Source organism: Montipora capricornis, chromosome 11 (assembly GCF_036669925.1).
Source record: "Montipora capricornis isolate CH-2021 chromosome 11, ASM3666992v2, whole genome shotgun sequence".
Taxonomy (NCBI): Eukaryota; Metazoa; Cnidaria; class Anthozoa; order Scleractinia; family Acroporidae; genus Montipora; species Montipora capricornis.
Genome location: NC_090893.1, coordinates 26,033,673 through 26,058,672, shown reverse-complemented (window position 1 = coordinate 26,058,672; position 25,000 = coordinate 26,033,673). Strand labels below are relative to the sequence as shown.

General features: G+C 38.8%; 1 pseudogene; it reads right to left on the bottom strand.

Annotated features, from left to right (window-relative positions):
- The window catches only part of LOC138023269 (zinc finger protein 721-like), a 45,630-nt pseudogene that overhangs the window by 10,035 nt on the left and 10,595 nt on the right, over positions 1-25,000 (bottom strand).

The window sequence follows — 25,000 nt, the reverse complement described above, 5'->3', positions numbered from 1 at the left end:
TCTGCCCTGAAAAAATCGCATAATTTGCATTTTTTAATCGCACCCTATCAGAAGGCCTGAAAAGACCCTTGGATGGTCTTCCATTGTTTTCAAGCTTAAACGAATAGGCTTTGCCTGGCAACAATAAAATCTTAATTAGAGCAGGAAAAATGAAGAGAATATAATAAATACGTTATTCTTCCCACAATGTTTTGTTTGGTTCAGAATGTGCAATGAAAATTTTCAACTTACACAGCAACGAGTTTTTGATTGGTTCAAAGTGCAGAGTGGAATGTTTTTAACCTTTGTACTGCAAACATGCTGTAGTGCCCTTACAGCTGCAACTTATTTTTTAGCTCATTACGGATTAGCTAATTTTAGTTTATATATAATGTACCTTATTGTAGGTCACTGTAGATAATTGTATGTCACTGTAGCTCACTGGAGGTCATTGTAGGTCATTGCAGCTCATTGTAGGTCTTTGTTGATCATTCCTTGTTTTAGTAACTACGACTGCATACAACGAACATTTCGAGAAGATCGACATGAAACAAAGAAAATTATCGAACTGCCGGACATGGTGTATTTTCAAACAAATTATCCTGTCCTCCTGCAAGACATCTAGACACAGCCATTTTCCGAGAAGGAGGACACAGGCCCACAGTGTTTTAACAATACAACACCTTTCAAGAGACTGATCCATCACTTATAATGCAGTAAAAAAACTTGTTTACCTTCTGTAAGAATGTTTTTGCGTGTAACAGCCCTCAAAGCCACTCCTCTTGACTCGTCTTGACTCGTCTTTGAAATCGAGTATTACTATTCTGACCAGCGGACGTCAGAGTTAGAAAAGGATATCATGTTTGCAACATTGAAATGACTACATGGAATGATGGAAAAGGTGAAGTGGGAAGGGTAGAATACAGGTCGCTTCGCAACGGACGAAAGGACTCTGATTTGTCCTTTCGCCCGTTGCCAAGTGACTTGAATGAGACGAATGTATATTTGAAGTGCGGGTTGTAGATGAATGAGAGAACTGAGTGAGCCTCGCACTTTAATAGGTACACAATTCCAGCAATCGTCAATCTATAGACACCTGAAAATTCAGAGGCTCCAACGGGATTCGAACCTATGACTTCTACGATCAACACTACGAAAATCACCGAACCGTGGAACAAGCATCGCGACCACCCCACTTGTCCATTGGCTCGATTTCCTTTGTTCCATTCTAGGGAATATATTACATAACATACATTATTCACTGTAACTAGGAAGTGCGGGCCTGAAACAATAGCAAAACAATGAAATATATATTAACTTCCCCAGCTCAAATTCCCATATCATATTCCCCCCATCATAGTTAACCTTCACAGTAAAAACAACACAAGTCAAAACATTCTTTGATTAAAGGGTCATAACATGCCACAATTTAAGTTTACCAGGATATAAAATTAATCAATAAAACAAATTACAACTAGAGAAAGCGCAAATTGCTAATAAATACTGTTAAAGTACAATTTGTTCATATTTCTGTCGTTACTTTCAATTCATTTTTAAGACAACTGTACAATTGTTAAATGTTGACTTTCCTTCTTGACTATCGGTTTTAACATTTTTTTTGGAGGTGGAGGGGGGAGGGGGAGGGGGGAGGGGGATCCCTTTAAGAATGAACTCTTAGAGCCTTGTAAGACATCGGAAAAGCTTTGCGTTCTCTACCACTTTCTCTTTGCAAAGTATGAAGAGATTTTACGTCCCTATGGCCCGTACTATCCATAATTACCTCTTCGGGCACACTCTTTCCTAATCATGGGTGGACTTATTTATGTGAAAACCCTAAATACTAGCTTTACTGCACAGATCCCGACCAACATTTGTCAAGCTAATTTTTTCCAATTGGAGAAAGCGTAAACCATAAGTAAATCTTCAACGCTGAATTGCTTTTTTCGGTGAAAAATAGATCAGGAGCTACTTTTGTCTTTGTTCGGACTCTTATTTATGCATGTATTATACAAGCAAACTACACCCCTTTCTAGATTTGAAATGTTTTTGTGCTGGCCTCGGTTGATGAAAAGGTGGATAACGCTATCCACCGGAGAAATCAATATCCAGCAGATAAACACCAGCAAAATTGATTCCAAGCTCGAGTGAGGCCTAACACTACTGTGAAGTTTTTGTACCCAATTATTCCATCAGGGATCAACCCTAGTATTGGAATTGGGCCCACACAAGGACAGCGAAAAACTCTGACCAGGGTGGGATTTGAACCCACGACGTTCGGATTAGATCACCGCAGCTCTACCGACTGAGCTACAAGGCCAGAACGGGAGCTGGCCGTGGGTATGTGAGATCTTATTCACAAGGACAAATTCGGCTCGGCCCAAGCCTAATTTTAGGTAATCGCTAGTTGTTGTCCTTCAGTAGCATTTGGAGTAATGATTCCAAGTAATGGACTAATGATTCCAAACTTCACAGTAGTGTTAGGCCTCACTCGAACTTGGAATCATTACTCCAAATGCTACTGAAGGACAACAACTAGCGACCACCAGCAAAATTAATTGACCTTTCCAGTGAATAATGACATATCCAGTGGATAGCGCAATCGACCCCTTGAACAAATGGGCCCTGGTATAACCTTTTGTATAAATTCTTCGATGCTGCACACCACTTCTTACGGCCTGATTACATGGCGAGTTTCAGCCCGGGCTGAGATTTCGTTGCGATTACATGATGAATTTCAGTCCTGGCGAAAAACGCAGATTTGCGTGGAAAATTTTACTGAAATGCAAAAACACAATCTATGCGCATGCTTCCGTTACTTTTTCAATCCGGGCTGAAATTCCATAGTCCGGTTTTAGAAAACGGGTTAGGAGTTTTAGGCCGGAATGAAACTTTCTCTATGAACATAAAGATAAAAGAATGTGAAAGTTGTCTCTGTTAACCTCCAGCTGTGTGAACGTCAAGCTTCTGATCATGAGTTCTTTACCACTAAAATGAGCAAAGAACTTTCCAAACAAATATACTAAGGTGTTAACAACTATCTTTGGCTCGTTGCCTCGCAAGAGACTTTTTGACCTCAAAATTTCATCTTCTTCTTCAGTCATGGGTTTTGCTTGCTTCTGTTGTTTGCCAAGACCTGCGCATGTCAAACATTTAATTTGAGAGTCCCATGAATCTTGAAATAATTTCTGTCGCAAGTCTCGAAATATTTAATTTTCGCATTTCTATTTTTTCTTAAATACCGTTGTATTCCAACGAAGACGTATTCCTCATGTAATGCAGTGGCGCTGAACCTTGAGGAAAAGGTATCGTACATTACCTACATTACCCTACCATAATCAAAACAAAATAAAGAAAGCCACTAGAAGGACTGACTGACGTAGTATGACAGAAATCACCCGCCGAAAAACCCTAAATAGTCACCCAAATCACATGACCGAACCAAAGCCTTTCAACCGTGCCGTTAGAACAATAATTTCTGACTAATTCTTTCCCAGATCACTCAAACACAAGAAATTACATTTTCTTGTGTTAACTGGTATTGCTGTCTGTTACGTTGGGACCTCACGTTGGGAAACTTTTTTATCGGTAATTATTCCATACCTCACTTTTTTTCCTTTCTTTGCTGTTACCACATTTTCTTGGACCTCATTTGCGTCGTAGGCATTTGTCATAGCGCAATGTCCTTCAAACAAGAAATTTGTTTCACCAAACAAATTCGACCCAACATCTGCAACGTTCAACTGCAAACATCTTGGTTTGCAATGTGACTCATTGGACGAATGATATAAAAAATCTGTCGGGGTGCCGCCAAAACTGCTGTGGGTTAAGAATATCTCTTCCTCTGAGTCATTCATCTCTTTCTGACAATCCTACTATTTGACGTATTCCACATGGATTGCTATCGAAACTGGTCTACTTATTTGACAAAAGTAGCTCAAGAGAACTGAAGTAAACCTTTTTGCATTAGGAAACCTCACCAACATATAAGTAAGTATGTTATTTACCTGTCCCTCGAGGGTATGTGTATCGCCCCTCGGGCTACGCCTTCTGGGCGGTCCCGGGTGAATGAATGAAATACCCCCTCATCTCAGGTAAAAATCCCTCACTTGGACACCACAAATTTGAAATATTAAGGACAGTACCTACTAAGTCAAAGATATTTTTGCGCGGCTTACTGAAGGTGATTTTAACAAGTGTTACTGAAATCCAAAAAGAAAACTAGGGATAACCACCCGTTTTTCGAAGATTATTAATCAACAATGTTAGAAAAAAGCAATGTATGGCATTCTTTTCCAAATTGAACCTTAATTATCCCTAAAAATTGCATGATTACCCCCAATTTTCTTTTTGGATAGCACGAGCACCTGCTAAGTTCTGCTTTTTCCGCATAGTTTTGAAATGCACGGAAATATCCCTGTATTGATAAGCATCACCCAAAGGAAATCCGAGTATCTCGGGATGCGCAGAACATATGCGCAATAACAGTAGTAGGCACCGTCCTTAACTAAGGCTTGTATTCGTTTCTGATCTCTTCTCAAATCTGTCGTAAAATCTAAAAGTCATAAATGAGACTATGACAAGTGTTCACTAAATCAGCAAACGAGACACTTAGCGCCAAAGTCATTACTAGTCTGACTGATTTTATGCCAATATAATAATTAATTCATTTTCAATATGTCTTTCTCAGGAACAAAGCACCGCCTTTGTTTACTTAACTGTCCTCGCTCCATAGCTCTTGACAAACGAGCCAATCACCTTAAAGGATTCTTGAAGAATAAGATGCGTTTGACTTGTTTGCTTGTTTTAGAAAAAAGATGTTCATCTTGAAAAGACTCGTTCACCAGCTTTCCCTTTTAATTTACTGTCAACGTACCGAGTATAATTTCGCTTGAGTTTGAAAATCAGCACGATTTATGAAGCAAGGGTACATCAGTTTATCCAGTTGGTGAACGGGGGTTTTCCGATGGTCTTCGGGGTTCATACAAATAGGTTTTTTTTCTTTTGAAAGGGTTTTAATTCGCACTTTATCCCTTAATAACGCAAATTCTCATATATTTTACCCTTAATCCTAATAAAAGAGACAATACTAGCCTTATCGTGTCATTAAAATAAACGATCAAGACTGAGAATACAGGCGTTCGCGACATTGACCGAAGGTCGGCGTCCTAAATCGCCAAAGTGTCGGCCGCGGATTAGATGTAGTAACTTAATAAGCAAAATTTTAATTTAACGCTCACTTAGTTGTTGCTTCAAAACGCCAAACATACACTTTTAAATCATCACTCCACTTATTCTTATTCCGGAATAGGGTCAATCGAACGGACCCTACGATAGTGGCTGTTTGGTTGGAGAAAAATGCCTTTTCTTTTAACATTCAACAGTTGCAATGTTTCAGGTCTTAACAGATTGTGTTGATGCGTATGTGTACCACCAATTCATGAGTTAAAAGAACGCTTTTTCATGGCGAAGCAAATGCCAAATATTTTTGTTGATTTCCGCCAACCGTATTGGATCACCATGTGGCGCGTCCGTACAAAGCTCTTATAGAAATCCACTTTAAAGTTTCGTTAGACGTTTTAGCCAATGATTTAAAAATGATGGTGTACCACACAGGCTTGAGACTTTGAGAAGATGTTTATGTATTAGTCTTTTATAACATTTCGTTTTCTTGGCCTTTTTCATTGAACGGTTTACAATAAAATGTTGTGTTTTGTGACAGTGAAAAGGATGTACACGGAGTTGTGCACAGATTTAGGCCTAAAAGCGTTAACTCTAGCTAGATCACGAGTTGTTATTTTTCATCAGGCATGCCGATTTATACCGAAGGCAACTGAATTTAGTAATGAACAACAATAGCTGAGATGAAACCTGCATAGAGAACAACTATCTGTCAACTATCTGTCAGCGGAGTCTACAATAGCGCTTATACATGCTTTTATAACTTGCAGGTTAGACAACGGGAATGCCCTTTTATACGGACTACCAAAATACCAGATTCAGAGGCTACAGTCTGTACAGAACTGCGCTGCTCGTCTTGTTAAGCGTTATCCTAAATTTGGTCATACTTTACCATTACTTTCTGAGCTCCATTGGGTACCAGTGGAGCATCGCATTGTTTTTAAGATCTTGTTGTTGGTTTTAATTTAGCCCCTTCTTATATTAGTGATTTGCTAACACCATATATCCCCAGTCGTAGTCTCAGGTCATCCAATCAGTCTCTTCTGGTTGTCCCAAGGTCTGTTCAAAAGTCTTATGGTGACAGAGCTTTCGCAGTGGCTGCCCCACGGTTGTGGAATGCTCTGCCCTTTCATATGAGACAGCCTGGTTTTTCTTTAGCTACTTTTAAGAAATGTCTGAAGACTTACCTTTTCAAAAAAGCTTTTTTTTCAAATATTTTGTGATTTCATGTGATTTTTGTCTTAATTATCTTTTAATTTTTTTTTAATTAATGTAGTCATTATATTTTTAATTCAGTATTGTAAAGCGCCATAGAGCAGTTAGGATATGGCGCTATATAAATCTATTTATTATTATGGAGAAGATTTAGAAGAAGATTAAGTTATACTACACACTTATTTATACTTTTTTAAGTTGTAGGTTAATTACTTGGCTATAAAATTAAAAAGGATAAGTAAGTGTGTTGTGGGAGGCGCGGTGGACTCATGGTTAGTGCGCTCGACTCTGGATCGAGTGGTCCGGGTTCGGGTCCTGGCTGGGGACATTGTGTTGTGTTCTTGGACAAGACGCTTTACTCTCACGGTGCCTCTCTCCACCTAGGTGTATAAATTGGTACCGGCGAAATGCTGCTGGTAACCCTGCGATGGACTAGCATCCGATCCAGGGGAGAGTATAAATACTCCTAGTCGTTTCATGCTACGGAAACCGGAGATAGGCCCCTGCGCATTGGGCCATCTGGTGAGAATACGTATCCAACTTCTCTGCAGCGTCTTATAACTTTACAGAAGTTGGGGCTACTTAAATTAGGGGATTTAATATATTTAGGCAGTGCTCTCTTTTTGCATGACTACTATTCTAATAGATTTCCAAGTACTTTCATAAAATTTCTTTAAAAGGATTAATAAAGTACATCACTATGCAACCAGACTGACCTCTAAGAAGTCTTTTTTTACCGAAAGCCAGGACATATTATGAAAAATAAATATTGAATATTTGTTCGAGTGGGGCTAGACCCTTGAATACTATTAAAGAAGATATAAAATCAGCTAGCCTAAAATTCCAGCCGTCTCCTCCCGCGTCCCCCACCAGGGCCAGGAAGGAGACGGCTGGAATTTCAGACTAAAAATCAGCCAGTCGTTTTCGCTTTAAAAAGCTCTTAAAAGAATCAGTCATCTCCAAATATTGATTGGTGTACTTTATAAGCAGTTTAATTGTGTGTACAGCCGTTTTGTCTTGCTTCTTTTCTTGTTCTTTTGTGTATTTATTAATTCATTACAGCTTTCAAATATTTTTTCTTTTTTTTTTTCGACTGAAATATTTTTCCAACTTAAATAATTTTCAGTTTAAATATTTTATAGCAACTTTGATATATCAAGTTACTCTTCCTCATGGCCCAGCCACTTAGCGCAATTAGCTTTTGCTATTTATGAGTGGCTGTGCGCTCTTTCTCGCACAATGATTTCCTTTTAATGATTTTACACTTTTGTATAAAGAGCACTATAAATATTGTTGTACGAACGGATTTTGAAGTCAGATTGGGTTACAATACTGGATTGCGGGGCAGGCAAAATTTATGGCGGGAAACGTAAATGCAACATAAAATTGACTGAGATCTACATGGTGGTCTTCCAACCAGTCCCCAAAGGCACCTCTATCGAAGATTTCAACAAAGATCTGAGGCCCGTATCTCTAACTTCCACGTTGTCCAAAGTTGCCGAGGGGTTTTTTGTTGATAAAGAACTCAAACCAGTGATGCTCGAGTGCTTGGATCCTTACCAGTGTGGTTGTATACCTAATTCCTGCACTGGCTTGAAGCAACAGATAGAACTGGCTCAGTCTCTCTACCTAATATTAAAACCAAAAAGTTTCAGAATTCTTTTATAATGCATTTTTCAAATAGACAACAAATGAAAATAACACGATAATTTATCGATATTTCTTGTTTACAAACATTGACGTCACATCTGTCTGTTGATATTCAAATTTGCCAACCACGGAACAAAAGAAGTCATTGTTTCAACAGTCAATTAGGTTCTGGTTGGCATATTAATAACAATAAATGACGTCACGAGAAACATCGCTATTTTATTCGGATTAGCGTATTTTAGACACTTTATAACCATATTAAGTATTTTTAAATGATGTATTTTCATAACACGTGTAATTCAGCCGTAAAGCTGCAAGTTGTGTTTTTAATTGAACGATTTATTTATCTATTGTTATTGCGCGTACGTTCTGCGCATCTCGAGATACTCGGATTTCCTATCGGTGACGCTTACTAATACAAGGATATTTTTGCGCGGTTTAAAACTATCCGGAGAAAGTACATCTTAGTAAGTGCTCTTGGTATCCAAAAAGAGAATTGGGAGTAACCATGCATTTTTGAGATATAATTAAGCTTCAATTTCAGAAAGAACGCCACACATTGCTTTGTATTTTAAAGCTTTTTACAAATATTATTCATCAACTATCTTTGAAAAATGCGTGGTTAGTCCCAATTTTCTTTCCGGATTTCAATAACACTTGTTAAGATCTACATTTCCTGCATAATCACACACCGGGGAAAAAATATCTTTAATTAGTAGGCACCGTCCTTAAACATAGCATTGTTCAACGTATTTTAGTATTTAAACGGTAGATATAGGCATATTTTTATCCCCTAAAAATTTTTCATCTGTTCGGAATTTCTAGCTGAAAGTCTAGTGATCCGAAACTTATAGGGATCAAAAGTTACCTTTTCGAGATTTTCAGCCAGAAAAAAGGCTCCCGAAAATTCTAGGTGACCTTTTTAGGGTAAAAATCCGTTAAAAATGGGCAATTATACCATTTTTTAGATGTTCGAAAATCCTAGGAGAGGCAGGCAAGCAAGAAATTTTACAACAAATGTTCCGAAAATTCTAGATCTCAAATCGTCTTCCGAACAGATATTTTCCGAAAATTGACGTTGGGTGCCCCTGCGTTAATATCTTTCACATAATTTCGAGAAAATCAAAGATATCGTAGTGCTATAATAATCACGTATTAGAACAAAATAAAAGTATTTTTCCTGAAGTGTTGTTTGTGGTAATCCTTGTAGCTGACAACGACGAATTTTAGTGATTTGAAGGGTTTGTGTTCGACGTTCACCTGAGCGTATCAATAGAAAGACAAGGATGGAAAGCTCGATTTCGGACCGCTCCAGCGCCGAGCCAATTTTCACCAACAATTTCCAATCGCACAGGTTTCAAATCAAGCACCAGGAAAGCTGAAACCCAGAGGTTTCCTCTCATGCCATTATATCTGAAACCCGTCCAAAACTCGAAGCGCTAGACCTCCAATAACATCGAAAAATCCAGGGTCCGAAGCTCCAAGGATGCGTAGCTGGATTTTCGTGTGCCAGCTTGCGGCGGTCACGCCGTTTGCCCCTCTCTGATTGGATGATAAGGAGTCGTCATCCAATCAGAGAGGAGCAAACGGCGTGACGGTTTGTGGCTGGCACATGAGAATCTTACTACGCATTCCTACCGCTCCAATGAATGAGTTGCCAGTAATCGGATCGCTGTTTATACGCAAAGGGTTCTGGGATCACCAAGGGGCAAACATTGCAAGTCGCTGAAGAAAATGTATGGCGGAAATTTCGAGGTCCAAAAAACGATTTTGGAGAGAGATCAACGCTCTTATCGACATAGATTTATCAGAAATCGATTTGGGCAATGTTGAGACATCAAATTTACTCGGATTAACCTCGCTCGCGTAAAGATCCGTAAGGTTTATTGTGAAATTGACATCTCGTCATGGTCTCGAAATATTACAAAATTAAGTACAAATCTGGAGGAAATAACACAATAAAGCCTTTTTAGTTGTATTTACGTGTCCCTAGGCTGTTTTCTTATTAGGTACCTCTTGCGTAAACGAATTAAGGCCTATTGCTCTTTGGAGGGATGAAATGAGCGATGAGAAACATGAGGAAATCCATAGGTGTTCTTGTTTGAATGAGATAAATCCAAGGGTTTTCGAGCTGCTACTATTTTCTACAAACTCTGTGAGAGTCCAATTACTTTAATGTAGTACGATGATTGCAGTGGATGATTGTGCTCAAGCAAACCATTTCAATCTCCTTTTGCCTCGAGGCAGCTGTTTTAATCCTCCCCTTCCATAGAATACAGCAGTTTCTGTTTCCGATCGATAGATTAAGATAACCCTGGGAACTCCCATCTGATAAGCCGCAGCTGTTACATGTAAATAAACCTTTTCTTCTGTCAAACTACCATCTACATGTAGAATTACACAGATATGTCCAGGTTTGACCCTAATTAGATGCACGCGGATTTCAATAAGCGTCACGAAGTGTCCCCTTGCTCTTCTTGCCAACTTCAACATCACTTGTGTCTCAGAATACAGACAATTTATGTCACAAAGAGTCCCCCAAATGCTGCTCTTTAAGTGAAGATTAACTGATGCATTTACCCAAAGCTAAAAATGAGGCTAACTTTTACCCTTACCTCATTGTTGAAAATAGGTAGCAAATGCTTAGACTTAAAGGGACACTTTGTGCTGGATGTCAAAATTGGGCGTGCATCTAATTAGGGTCAAACCTGGACGTAAGTGGAATTACATGTATTAAATTGACTGGATCTAAGGAAACTTGTCAAGCTCCACTATGACTTTGACCAACACAAAAGCGTCATCTCTATAATTATACTAGTTTTCTGTATATCTGATTTTTGGAGCACGTCTTTGAGGTCTTAGTACTCCCACAATCATACTCTCTTATGTATAAAGCTGTTGTAGGACATTCAGAGGTTCTGTAACCTCGTGCAAATTATTTCAACAGACCTTTGTAATCATCGAAACCTTGAATTGGTCACGATTCCGTCATAGCTCTAGCCCACGAAAAAACATCATTGTTATTCCTGGGCGGATAAAATTTCAATATTCCAATGTGAGGAAGAATCTTTTGCTTCTCTGGGTACCTTCGATCGCTGTCACCTCACACAGCAACATGATCGCCACTAGCCATATTTCTAATATTCTTTGAATTGCTGAATTTAGAAATAGGCCAAAAGCCAGCCCATACACACGTAAATACAACTGAAAAGGCCTTATTGAGTTATTTCCTAGAGATTTATTCATAATTATCTAATGTTATGAGACCATTTTTCAATAAACCTTACGCAAGCAAGGAAGTTAATCAGCAAATTTTACGTCATATTTCACGGTTATTCAAACAAAAACTTACACTTGCTACGTGTCAACATTGGCCTAATCGATTTCTAAACAAAAAACTGTACCGAAAAAAGCGTTGATCTCAGTAAACACCCGCATATAAGAACAAGTGGGATTAAGAACATCAGGCTGAAATTTGGCCAATAAAGTAGCATACAAATAAGAACAAATTCATCCTGGTAAATAAGACATGTTCTTATACAAAGGAAAAGGGTATTAGGATAAGGAAACAATACAGTACAGTAACTTATATCAAAGTACTATAGTGTTCAGGACCACTACAAACTATAAAAACTAAAAAATTCACGTCGCTTTCCGGTCGTTTCTTCAACTTAAACAAAATTTAGCAAAACCGAAGGTTGAGAATAAAATAATTATTCCATTCGCACTTGTTGGATACGAGATTGGTAATAGTTAACTCGGCGGCACTACGCGCCTCCTTGGCTATTTACCATCTCGTATCCAACCCGGGCTCATGGAATAATTGTTAATTATTCCTGAAACCAATTTTAAGAACATTTTAAGAACACTTTCTGGCTGATTTCGCACTGAGCACCTCTCAAATAAGAACACGATGACCCTTAAACCTGAAAAAAGTGTTCTTATGTGCGGGTGTTTACTGTAATAACCAAAATTTTAAGAACATGATAATACTAAGAACATACCCAGGTTGTTTTGTGAGCAGTAGACAGAGAAATAAACAAATAAGAGAACTGATTGATCCTTGCATCTAGCAGGACAATTTAAGCAAATGTCGCCTTTTATAGCGACATGGAACATACCATGTTGTAGTGAGAGGAGGGTCGCACCTTTATCAGTGACCTAAAGATGGGGGGGCGGGGGGGGGGGGGGGGTCAGGGGTATTCTTTTTAAAACGCAACGGAGGGCTACCACTTTATTTAAAAAAAAAAAAAATTCCCCAGCCCCCACCCCCTTCCCCCAAGAAAAAACGTACCTTCCCTTAATTTGTTGATTCCAGTTTACAGTGTCCCCGATTAGTTCCTCAGTGCTAGAAGACTAGACACTAAAGGAGACTCAAGTTAATTTTAACACTTTCAATAAACTGTAGTATTTGGAAGGATCAGATCGACACAACTGTTTTACGAAACGACAATGTTATGGTACCATATAAAACACAACTAATTGCTTAACAAGATGAACTCATTTATGTGGCGTAAAAAGTCACCATAGCAACAACACAGTGAAAAGCATGGGCCGATTCCTTTAATGACGTCATAAACAACTTTGCAATGTAGTTTTGAAAGAAATTTGGCGACGTAAATTAGTTCTTTACGTCATTAAAGGATTGATCCATACCTCTCACCACCTCGGCCATGGGACAAACGAATGCCAGGTTTGTTACTCTCCCCTACCTCAATAGGCCTATTAGAAGTAAAATCTAGAGAAGCAAAAGTAAAATATATGCTAGACATTTAAGACGAAATCCGATAGAAAATCGAGCAATTTCAGTTTTTAGTGGACAAAAATCTGGTACCAGAATAATGTTAAGTATTTTGCAGTCCTTTTTACATTTTCTTTAAGCTAAAGACATAAATAATTGCCTGAAATAACACCGAAAACAATTTCCCATGGGAACGAGAAAAAATTGAATTTCAAAGTTCAGAGAAATTGTGCAAACACAGGTAAAATTTCATCATCAGTTTCATTTCACCAGTACTTTCAAGTGTTTCTTACGAAGTTGACGTTTGGTGTTGCTACAAATGATTATCATTGAGAAGACATTTAAAACAGTCTTACAGGAGTTTGCAATACGATGTATATAATCTTGGTACTAGGCTTTTGTCCATTTGTCACTCGAACATCTGGTGGATTCCGTCTTAATCTTTGCAAAAGTAAATACTTTGAGCTTTGGTGCACTTTAAGGAATGTGCCAACTAATTCAAAGGTATTTTTGCGCGCGTTATGAATTTGCTGGAAAAGGAGATCGGAACAAGTGTTTTTGAATTCCAACACTGAAAAAAATTGGGGGAAACCATCCACTTTTTAAAGATGATTAATCAAAAATATTTATAAAAAGGTTCAAAATACATAGCAATGTATGGCGTTCTTTTCGGAATTGAAGGTTAATTTATCTCTAAAAAGCATGATTACCCCCACTTTTCGTTTTGGATAGCAAGAGCACTTGCTAAGTTCTGTTTTCTCCAAAATATTTTGAACCGTGCAGAAAAATCCTCGTATTATCCGGGTATGTGCGATGCGCAAATAACAATACCGGTACTAGCCACCACATAATAAGTAAATAGTTAATAAAAAAAAGAATTAAAACAAAAAATGCCAGGCATCATCCTTAAATAAACTTCCTTTCCTTCCCTTTCCTTTGCTTTCCTTTTTTTACTGCAACAGACTTTAAACCATTACAAAAGAAATTTATCAAGAGAACCACCTAACTATCTAGTTGAAGTTAATGGCTCCTCAACCGTCATATGATTTTGGTAGTGTGCAAGAAGAAGTTCCTCGCTGTTCAACTCCTCCTGGCAAACCCAACAGGTGTGTTTTACATCCTTGTTTGAAATATAATCTTGACAAGTGGAGGGGTGATGAATCTCTACTTCAACTTGACTTGAACTTGCAGAACGTTCTTGTGCTTTTTCATGTTTCCTTACACCTCTTCTGTTGAGGAAAGACGCTCCTGTTGGCTTACGTTTATAACGCTTCTCTCTAGTATGTACTCTTTCATGACTCTTTAATGTTCTTGCTTGGCTAAAACACTTTCCACATTGTTCGCATTAAAAGGCTTCTCTCCAGTATGTACTCTTTCGTGTCTCTTTAATGTTCCTGCTACGCTAAAACATTTGTCACATTGTTTGCATTTATAAGGCTTGTCTCCAATATGTACTCTTTCATGACTCTTTAATTTTCCTGCTGAGCTAAAACACTTTCCACATTGTTTGCATTCATGAGGCTTCTCTCTGGTATGTAGAGTTAACTGAATAGAGTGTAATTTCAATCCCATATGAACCATGTGAGCGTTAGCCCTACAGATGGAAATGGGCCCAAACAAGGACAGAGAAAAACTCTGACCAGGGTGGGAATTGAACCCACGACCCTCGGGTTAGATCTCCGCCGCTCTACCGACTGAGCTACAAGGTCAGACGGGAGCAGGCCGTGGGAAGTGAAGATGTTAAAGTCACGGCAATGAACATGTACAAGCACAAGGAAAGGTCACGTTTATACAAACGTTGGCGTGTAGCCCTGGTAAGAGTCTTTCTCTGTCCTTGTGTGGGCCCATTTCCATCTGTAGGGCTAACGCTCACATGGTTCATATGGGATTGAAATCTAGCACTTCACATTACACTCTATTCAGTTAACTCAGTTTAAAATATAAGTGCTACTCGGCCAACGTTTGTATAAACGTAACCTCTACAGTATGTACTCTTTCGTGTCTTCTCAAATCTCCTGTCTGGCTAAAACACTTTCCACATTGTTTGCATTGATAGGGTTTCTCTCCAGTATGGACTCTTTCGTGTCTCTTTAACTTTTCTGCTCGGCTAAAACACTTTCCACATTGTTTGCATTCAAAAGGCTTCTCTCCAGTATGTACTGTTTCATGACTCTTTAATTTTCCTGCTCGGCTAAAACACTTTCCACATTGTTTGCATTCATAAGGCTTCTCTCCGGTATGTACGCTTTCGTGTCTTCTCAAATCTCCTGCCTGGCTATAAACCTTGCCACAGTGTTTGCATTGATAAGGTTTCTCTCCAGTATGTACTCTTTCATGACTCTTTAATGTTTCTGCTCGGCTAAAACACTTTCCACATTGTTCGCATTCATAAGGCTTCTCTCCAGTATGCACTCTTTCGTGTTTCCTCAAATCTCCTGCCTGGCTAAAACCCTTGCCACATTGTTTGCATTGATAAGGTTTCTCTCCGGTATGTACTCTTTCGTGTCTCTTTAATGTTCCTGCTTCGCTAAAACTTTTGTCACATTGTGTGCATTTATAAGGCTTCTCTCCAGTATGTACTCTTTCGTGTCTTCTCAAATCTCCTGCCTGGCTAAAACACTTTCCACATTCTTTGCATTGATAGGGTTTCTCTCCAGTATGGACTCTTTCGTGTCTCTTTAATTTTCCTGCTTCGGTAAAACACTTTCCACATTGTTTGCATTCATAAGGCTTCTCTCCAGTATGTGCTATTTCGTGTCTTCTCAAATCTTCTGCTTGGCTAAAATACTTGCCGCACTGTTTGCAATCAAAAGGTTTTTCTCCAGTATGGACTCCTTCATGTGCCTCCAACGTTCCTGCTTGGCCAAAACACTGTACACCAGGATGGACTTCTACGTCTACCATAAGACTTCGTTCTTCGATCAGACAGTCTCGTTTCTGCATAAGCCAAGAACCCCTGTTGACAGTGCAGTAGTTCCATTGCTTATCTGATCTTGACATCATTAAAAGATCGTGATTTCACTTAGCACTAAAGTACAAAATATAAAGAAGTCATTTGTACCTCAAAGACACAGCTTAGTCATGAAAGGTCAAGTCATTGGTCATCTTGTAACTCGCAAAGAAAAAGAAGTTAATAAAAAGACAGCCAACAAGGTAAATACCATAGCGTAGAAACTTTTAAAGCGCGTGACGAGACGAAAATAAAAGTACTAACCTAATCAGAAATAACAGAAGATACAACTTCTAAGATAATTAGAGACAACAGATACAGAAGATGTAAATTTAAAACATAGTATCAGCGAGAGCCAAAAATAGTTTTACGTAATCTGGTCACTCTTAATAGTGTACTGTTTATATAGCTGATAACCTACGACCACTCTATTTACTATAATAACGGAGATTCGCGAGCGCCATTGGCGCGCGCGCGAAGCACCATAGAGAAAATGTGGTAACCCATGGATGCAAAAGATTTGGGTTTTATAGTCATAACGTAATCGCTCGTCCGTACGTACGTCAACCCATCCATGTATGCCAATGTGACCAGTATCATGCTAGTTTACAGTATACATCTTCGATATTGGACATTCGTGTTTTGATCAATTGACACCTGTCAAAACAAGGTATCCACTGACCAGTATCACGTGACCTTATCGCGGGCTGAAGGTTCGAGCTCACCGAGGTCAGCTTTTTTTAAAAAGTTGACCGCTGACCAGGCGCTGGTTTTCGATTGGATTGTAGGCTTAACCTAGGTTAACTCACCTAAACATAAGCGAGGCTTCATTTTTCGCGCGCTTTTTGTAGCTTGACGCAGCTACAAGGCCACACTACGTCAACTATAGTTCTTACACAGTCAACGCTTTTCGTGTTCAGGTGGAAAACGGTTTGGAAGATGATTTCTTTTTGCATTTTTCACTGGTTTCAATCCAGTTTGACATATCATAATAGCTGTGGTCCACACTGGCGGCGACGCAGTTAAGTCAAGTAATTGGATGAATTTCAGCTTCGAGCGGAATTTTCATATATGAAAATTGTTACGCGACACGCAATGCCTGTCGGTTGAAGGTGGGCCTTTAATAAATGTAGATGTACATGAAGATGTAGACGTATCAAAGGAAATTCTATGTACTTATTGACTGAGTGGGAGGGCCGGACGGGAAAATATTTTGCCTGATGTCATGGCGCAGCGAGGTCTCTGCGCCATGGCCGACAGCCAAATATTTTCCTGTCTGGCCCCTACCTAAACTCAGTCAATAAGCATTCTATCATTGGGCTCTTTACACTATTCATGAGCACTCAGAATATGAAGTATGGACAACATAAATTTTTTAGCCTTTGTTTTTCTGGATGTAGATAGCTTGAATGTTTAAAAGCAAGGAAATCCTCTCAAATTGCATTGGATGGAGCAGTACGTGTTCTTAGCAGGGTCGTACGGCGTTTTCAGGCCCTGCTCACGGTAATGCGTACAACCCTCAAACGGGGATTTCCCCAATAGTTTTACAATGAAAACATGTGCTGGGCCCGTACGAGCCACGAGATTTAAAAAATATATTTTGAGCCTAATAGAGAGAGAGGTTTTTAACTCGTAAGGACTTTTACGCAAGGGCTCAATTGCGATAAGCTTAACAAATCATCGCAAGGGTTAACAAATCACGCAAGGGCTCAATTGCGATAAGCTTAACAAATCATCGCAAGGGTTAACAAGTCACGCAAGGGCTCAATTGCGATAAGCTTAACAAATCATCGCAAGGGTTAACAAATCACGCAAGGGCTCAATTGCGATAAGCTTAACAAATCATCGCAAGGGTTAACAAATCACGCAAGGGCTCAATTGCGATAAGCTTAACAAATCATCGCAAGGGTTAACAAGTCACGCAAGGGCTCAATTGCGATAAGCTTAACAAATCATCGCAAGGGTTAACAAATCACGCAAGGGCTCAATTGCGATAAGCTTAACAAATCATCGCAAGGGTTAACAAATCACGCAAGGGCTCAATTGCGATAAGCTTAACAAATCATCGCAAGGGTTAACAAATCACGCAAGGGCTCAATTGCGATAAGCTTAACAAATCATGCAAGAGTAAGATAAAATACAATAAAATAATGAAAGATAAAAAATATTTAAAAACCATATTTTTTTTCTTGCCGCGTGTGTGCACTCACAAGCTTTTTGGAAAAAAAAAAGAATCCTTTTATTATTTTCTGTAAAAGAATTCCTACACCTTAGTTTACAAGAGGTTTCAATAGGAATAATAATCTTTGAATGCACCTCACTGAATGCCTGTTGTTAGTTACTAAAGTTTATTTGTAGGACTGTAGAAGGACTGAAACTCTTCCAAATACAAACGGTGTCAAGCAAAAAGTTTAAACTAATTATGAGACGGAAAAATATATTAGCATTTAAAAGCGCAATGCGGAAAAATTCAATAAGAAATTGGCGTTGGCATCCGGCTTTGTGTTTCAAAAAGGCATGTGTTACTATTTTCCGTGTATCTGCCTTTTGTGTAACCCCTTTAGTAGTTAGTGAGCGAGTGAGCGAGTGAGTGAGTGACTGAGTAGGTAGGTAGCTACAGTAGGTACAATCCTGGTCAAAACTGTTGGGACAATTCCCGCTTTTCCCCCTTTTCCCATTACAATGTTGATTTTTCACAGTCTCCGCAATCAAGATCAGTTCATTGATTGCTCGCATGATTCAACATTGTCTGGGAGAAAGGGGGGGCGCAAAAAAGGCAGTGAAAGGAGAGCGCAAAAAAGGCAGTGAAAGGAGAATACACGTTGCTCATATAGCGATGGAAGCATGTACAGTAAATTCTGTACTTAGCTAAGTAAGTAAGTAAGTAAGTAAGTAAGTAAGTAAGTAAGTAAGTAAGTAAGTAAGTAAGTAAGTAAGTAAGTAAGTAAGTAAGTAAGTAAGTAAGTAAGTAAGTAAGTAAGTAAGTAAGTAAGTAAGTAAGTAAGTAAGTAAGTAAGTAAGTAAGTAAGTAAGTAAGTAAGTAAGTAAGGTCTATAATGTTTACTTTTCGTCGTAAGTAATCAGGTAGTCCTTGTAACTGTATGTGAAGTGCAACAATTAAAATAAAATAAAAGGAGCCCACTTTAATTTAAAAACAACTGATGAATTACTGTGCTATTTAAAAGTTATTCATAACAAATTAGAAACAAGAATATGCTACTTCATACTGGTACTACATATAAAACTCTAAATCTAGTTATTAGGTGTTAAACCACTACACATGTAGACATGACGTAAAGGAAAACTATTTTTACATCTTCCAGTTTTACATACCGGGCAGATAAAAAATTTATGTTTTTTCAGAGAGAATTTAAGCTCACACTTTCTTGGAAGTAGACTGTGGAGACTATGAAATTAATTAATGCATAATGCATCAAACAACTTTGCTGCATTTGCCTTTCCTCAATCAGACAGTGATGAAAGACAAGACATCTCCAGAGCCAAGTACATTGTGATATTTTAGAACCTTTAGATTGAAATTTCACTTTTCTATTGGCTTTGAGAGAGACAGGAAAAGTAATCATAAACTGTGCCAAGCTGAAAAATGTTTGTGGGAAGCTAAATTTCCCAGGACACAAGTGTCCAAGTGTTCAGAATTTATTAAAACTTACTAAAACAATTATTGGTCTAACAAGGCCTTAAGTTGGTTTTTGGGCCTAGAGTTAGCCAAATTGAGGTTTTTGGGTTCCTTTCTTCGTTTTAGAGTCTTAAGGGTCTTAGGGATCTTTGTTTTCAAGACACGCGAATACAATAGATGTTATAATTTGCTGGGTATTGATACAGAAATAACGCTGATGAAAAGTATTTAAGCTGTTTGAACAATCCTTACAGTGGTGTTTTTATGCTTATCACTGTCTGTGTTGATCCAAGTAATGCATAGATCATTATACAGCATTGCAGCTGTTAGTGTTTAGCGAGTGATGATGGTGAGACTCAACAAATTGACGGCAATTCTTGGTTTGTACCCAAGTGACACGGCTGCCATGTTGGATGGGAATACAATGTAATTTCTTTTTGCAGAATTTGCATAACAATAAACTAAGTTTAGTTCCCAGCGGAGAGACAGATTATTGTTCTTGCCATCCAACATGACCTCCATGATGTCAGATGGAGACCATCAATAATCCACAACATTTTAGAGGTCTAACTAAGGACAGTATTGCATACACATAGTTAATAAAACAAGGAATGACCTACAATGACCTACAGTGATCTACAATGAGGTACATTATAAGCTAAAATTAGCTAATGACTTACAATGAGCTACAATGAGAGCTCTACATGTACAATGATCTACAATGGCATACAATGATCTATTTAACAAATAGATTCCATGTTGCCATGCTTCTGTTCAGTAATAGATCACAGATGACCTCAAAATGTGGTAAGAACAAAAAAGTGTCTGTGATCTATTACTGAACAGACCCACGGCTACACGTACATGGAATCTATTTGTTTTATATAATAAAGAATTAACCTTTATTCGCATAAAAGCTGATGGTGACGTCAATCGTGCGTCCGTCCTCTAATAGATCATAGGCAAGAACCAATCAAAATCCGTGAATAACTTGGGTTATTATATAAAATGACCTATAGTGATTTACAATGACTGACAATGAGCTACCTATATGGTGAGCTACAATGGTCTACTTAAATGACTTACAATCAAAGAGAAAGACAAAAGAGGATCAGGGTGAAGAGTTTGGTGAGCGGAAAACATCCATTGTGCTTTGTCACGCAATGCTTTTAGTCCATTGCATGACAGCCCATGTGACGATAGCAATTACGCACATGGCCTTGAAGGCAGAAAAAAACTGCCAAAAGACCCTTGGATGGTCTTCCATTGTTTTAAAGCTTAAATGAAAAGGCTTTGCCTGGCAACAATAAAATCTTCATTAGAGCAGGAAAAATGAAGAGAATATAATAAATACGTTATTCTTCCCACAATGTTTTGTTTGGTTCAGAGCGCACAATGAAAATTTTCAACCTACACAGCAACGAGTTTTTGATTGCTTCAAAGTGCTGAGTGGAATGTTTTTAACCTTTGTATTGCAAACATGCTGCAGTGCCCTTACAGCTGCAACTTATCTTTTAGCTCATTACGGATTAGCTAATTTTAGTTTATATATAATGTACCTTATTGTAGGTCATTGTAGATAATTGTATGTCACTGTAGCTCACTGGAGGTCATTGTAGGTCATTGCAGCTCATTGTAGGTCTTTATTGATCATTCCTTGTTTTAGTAACTACGATTGCATACAACGAACATTTCGAGAAGATCGACACGAAACGAAGAAAATTATCGAACTGCCGGAAATGGTGTATTTTCAAACAAATTATCCTGTCCTGCTGCAAGACATCTAGACACAGCCATTTTCCGAGAAGGAGGACACAGGCCCACAGTGTTTTAACAACACAACACCTTTCAAGAGACTGATCCATCACTTATAATGCAGTAAAAAAACTTATTTACCTTCTGTAAGATTGTTTTTGCGCGTGACAGCCCTCAAAGCCACTCCTCTTGACTCGTCTTGATTCCTCTTTGAAATCGAGGATTACTATTCTGACCAGCGGACGTCAGAGTTAGAAAAGGATATCATGTTTGCAACATTGAAATGAGTACATGGAATGGAAAAGGTGAAGTGGGAAGGATAGAATACAAGTCGCTTCGCAACGGACGAAAGGACTCTGATTTGTCCTTTCGCCCGTTGCCAAGTGACTTGAATGAAACGAATGTATATTTGAAGTGCGGCTTGTAGATGAATGAGAGAACTGAGTGAGCCTCGCACTTTAATAGGTACACAATTCCAGCAATCGTCAATCTATAGACACCTGAAAATTCAGAGGCTCCAACGGGATTCGAACCTATGACTTCTACGATCAATACTACGAAAATCACCGAACCGTGGAACAAGCATCGCGACCACCCCACTTGTCCATTGGCTCGATTTCCTTTGTTCCATTCTGGGGAATATATTACATAACATACATTATTCACCGTAACTGGGAAGTGCGGGGCTGAAACAATAGCAAAACAATGAAATATATATTAATTTCCCTAGCTCAAATTCCCTTATCATATTCCCCCCATCATAGTTAACCTTCACAGTAAAAACAACACAAGTCAAAATTTCGAATTACCGTTTAATGAACTTGTAGTAAACAATTACAGAGGATTCTTTGATTAAAGGATCATAACATGCCACAATTTAAGTTTACCAGGATACAAAATTAATCAATAGAACAAATTACAACTAGAGAAAGTGCAAATTGCTAATAAATACTGTTAAAGTACAATTTGTTCATATTTCTGACGTTACTTTCAATTCATTTTCAAGACAACTGTTAAATGTTGACTTTCCTTCTTGACTATCGGTTTTAACATTTTTTTGCGGGGGAGGGAGGAGGGGGAGGGGAGAGGGGGATCCCTTTAAGAATGAACTCTTAGAGCCTTGTAAGACATCAGAAAAGCTTTGCGTTCTCTACCACTTTCTCTTTGCGAAGTATGAAGAGATTTTACGTCCCTATGGCCCGTACTATCCATAATTACCTCTTCCGGCACACCCTTTCCTAATCATGGGTGGACGTAATTACTTGAAAAACCTAAATACTAGCTTTACTGCACAGATCCAGACCAACATTTCTCAACCAATTGGAGAAAGCGTAAACCATAGTTAATCTTCTACGCTGAATTGCTTTTTTTCGGTGACAAATAGATCAGGAGCTACTTTTGTCTACGTCTTTCGGACTCTTATTTATGCATGTATTATACAAGCAAACTACACCCCATTTCTAGATTTGAAATGTTTTTGTGCTGGCCTCGGTTGATGAAAAGGTGGATAACGCTATCCACCGGAGAAATCAATATCCAGCAGATAAACACCAGCAAAATTAATTGACCTTTCCAGTGAATAATGACTTATCCAGTGGATAGCGCTATCGACCCCTTGAACAAATGGGCCCTGGTATACCCTTTTTTATAGATTCTTCGATGCTGCACACCACTTCTTAGGGCCTGATTAAATGGCGAGTTTCAGCCCGGGCTGAAATTTCGTTGCGATTACATGATGAATTTCAGCCCTGGCGCAAAACGTAGATTTGCGTGGAAAATTTTACCGAAATCCAAAAACACAATCTATATATGCGCATGCTTCCGTTACTATTTTAATCCGGGCTGAAATTCCATAGTCCGGTTTCAGAAAACGGGTTAGGATTTTTAGGCCGGAATGAAGCTTTCTCCATGTAATCGCCACTTTCATTTCAAGAAGATTTCTTTCAGAACCCGGGCTGTAATCAGGCCCTAAGTCGAGTATGCTCCTCCTCGTCTTCCTTTACAGACCTCTTTCGTAATGGCGGCCGAATAAAATATTCTTTTGTTTTAATGCTAATGGGCCTTTCTAGCCTCGCTAAGAAGAGCAAATTTCAAAAGAATTTTTATTTCAAAATTAGGGCAGTAACTCTAATGAACATAAAGATAAAAGAATGTGAAAGTTGTCTCTATTAACCCCCAGCTGTGTGAACGTCAAGCTTCTGATCATGAGTTCTTTAGCACTAAAATGAGCAAAGAACTTTCCAAACAAATATACTAAGGTGTTAGCAACTATCTTTGGCTCGTTTCCTCGCAAGAGACTTTTTGACCTCAAAATTTCATCTTCTTCTTCAGTCATGGGTTTTGCTTGCTTCTGTTGTTTGCCAAGACCTGCGCATGTCAAACATTTCATTTGAGAGTCCCATGAATCTTGAAATAATTTCTGTCGCAAGTCTCGAAATATTCAATTTTCGCATTTCTATTTTTTCTCAAATACCGTTGTATTCCAACGAAGACGTATTCCTCATGTAATGCAGGGGCGCTTAACCTTGAGGAAAAGATATCGTATATTACCTACATTACCCTACCATAATCAAAACAAAAAAAGGAAAGCCACTTGAAGGACTGACTGACGTAGAATGTAAATCACCCGCCGGAAAACCCTAAATAGTCACCCAAATCACATGAGCGAAGCAAAGCCTTTCAACCGTGCCGTCAGAACAATAATTTCTGACTAATTCTTTCCCAGATCACTCAAACATTAGAAATTACATTTTCTTGTGTTAACTGGTATTGCTGTCTGTTACGTTGGGACCTGTTGGGAAACTTCTTTATCGGTAATTATTGCATACCTCACTTTTTTTCCTTTCTATGCTGTTACCACATTTTCTTGGACCTCATTTGCGTCGTAGGCATTTGTCATAGCGCAATGTCCTTCAAACAAGAAATTTGTTTCACCACACAAATTCAACCCAACATCTGCAACGTTCAACTGCAAACATCTTGGTTTGCAATGTGACTCATTGGACGAATGATATAAAAAATCTGTCGGGGTGAATCGTTCAAGAGTCAGAGCCGCCAAAACTGCTGTGGGTTAAGAATATCTCTTCCTCTGAGTCATTCATCTCTTTCTGACAATCCTACTATTTGACGTATTCCAAATGGATTGCTATCGAAATTGGTCTACTTATTTGACAAAATCAAGTGAAGCTATGATCTTCGCAGTTATGAGAGCAATTTTTGCAATTGCTTTGAGAAGCCTGAAAAATTCAGGACTTCAACGGGGTTTGAACCCGTGACCTCGCGATTCCGGTGCGACGCTCTAACCAACTGAGCTATGAAGCCACTGACGTTGGGAGCTGGTCATCTGTGGGTTCTAATGGTCCCGTGAGGAATGAATCAATGATGAAATGGTATATGAAATGAATCATATATGAACTGCGGATATGAAATCAAGTGAAGCTATGATCTTCGCAGTTATGAGAGCAATTTTTGCAATTGCTTTGAGAAGCCTGAAAAATTCAGGACTTCAACGGGGTTTGAACCCGTGACCTCGCGATTCCGGTGCGACGCTCTAACCAACTGAGCTATGAAGCCACTGACGTTGGGAGCTGGTCATCTGTGGGTTCTAATGGTCCCGTGAGGAATGAATCAATGATGAAATGGTATATGAAATGAATCATATATGAACTGCGGATATGAAATCAAGTGAAGCTATGATCTTCGCAGTTATGAGAGCAATTTTTGCAATTGCTTTGAGAAGCCTGAAAAATTCAGGACTTCAACGGGGTTTGAACCCGTGACCTCGCGATTCCGGTGCGACGCTCTAACCAACTGAGCTATGAAGCCACTGACGTTGGGAGCTGGTCATCTGTGGGTTCTAATGGTCCCGTGAGGACCCGTGAGATTCATTTCATAT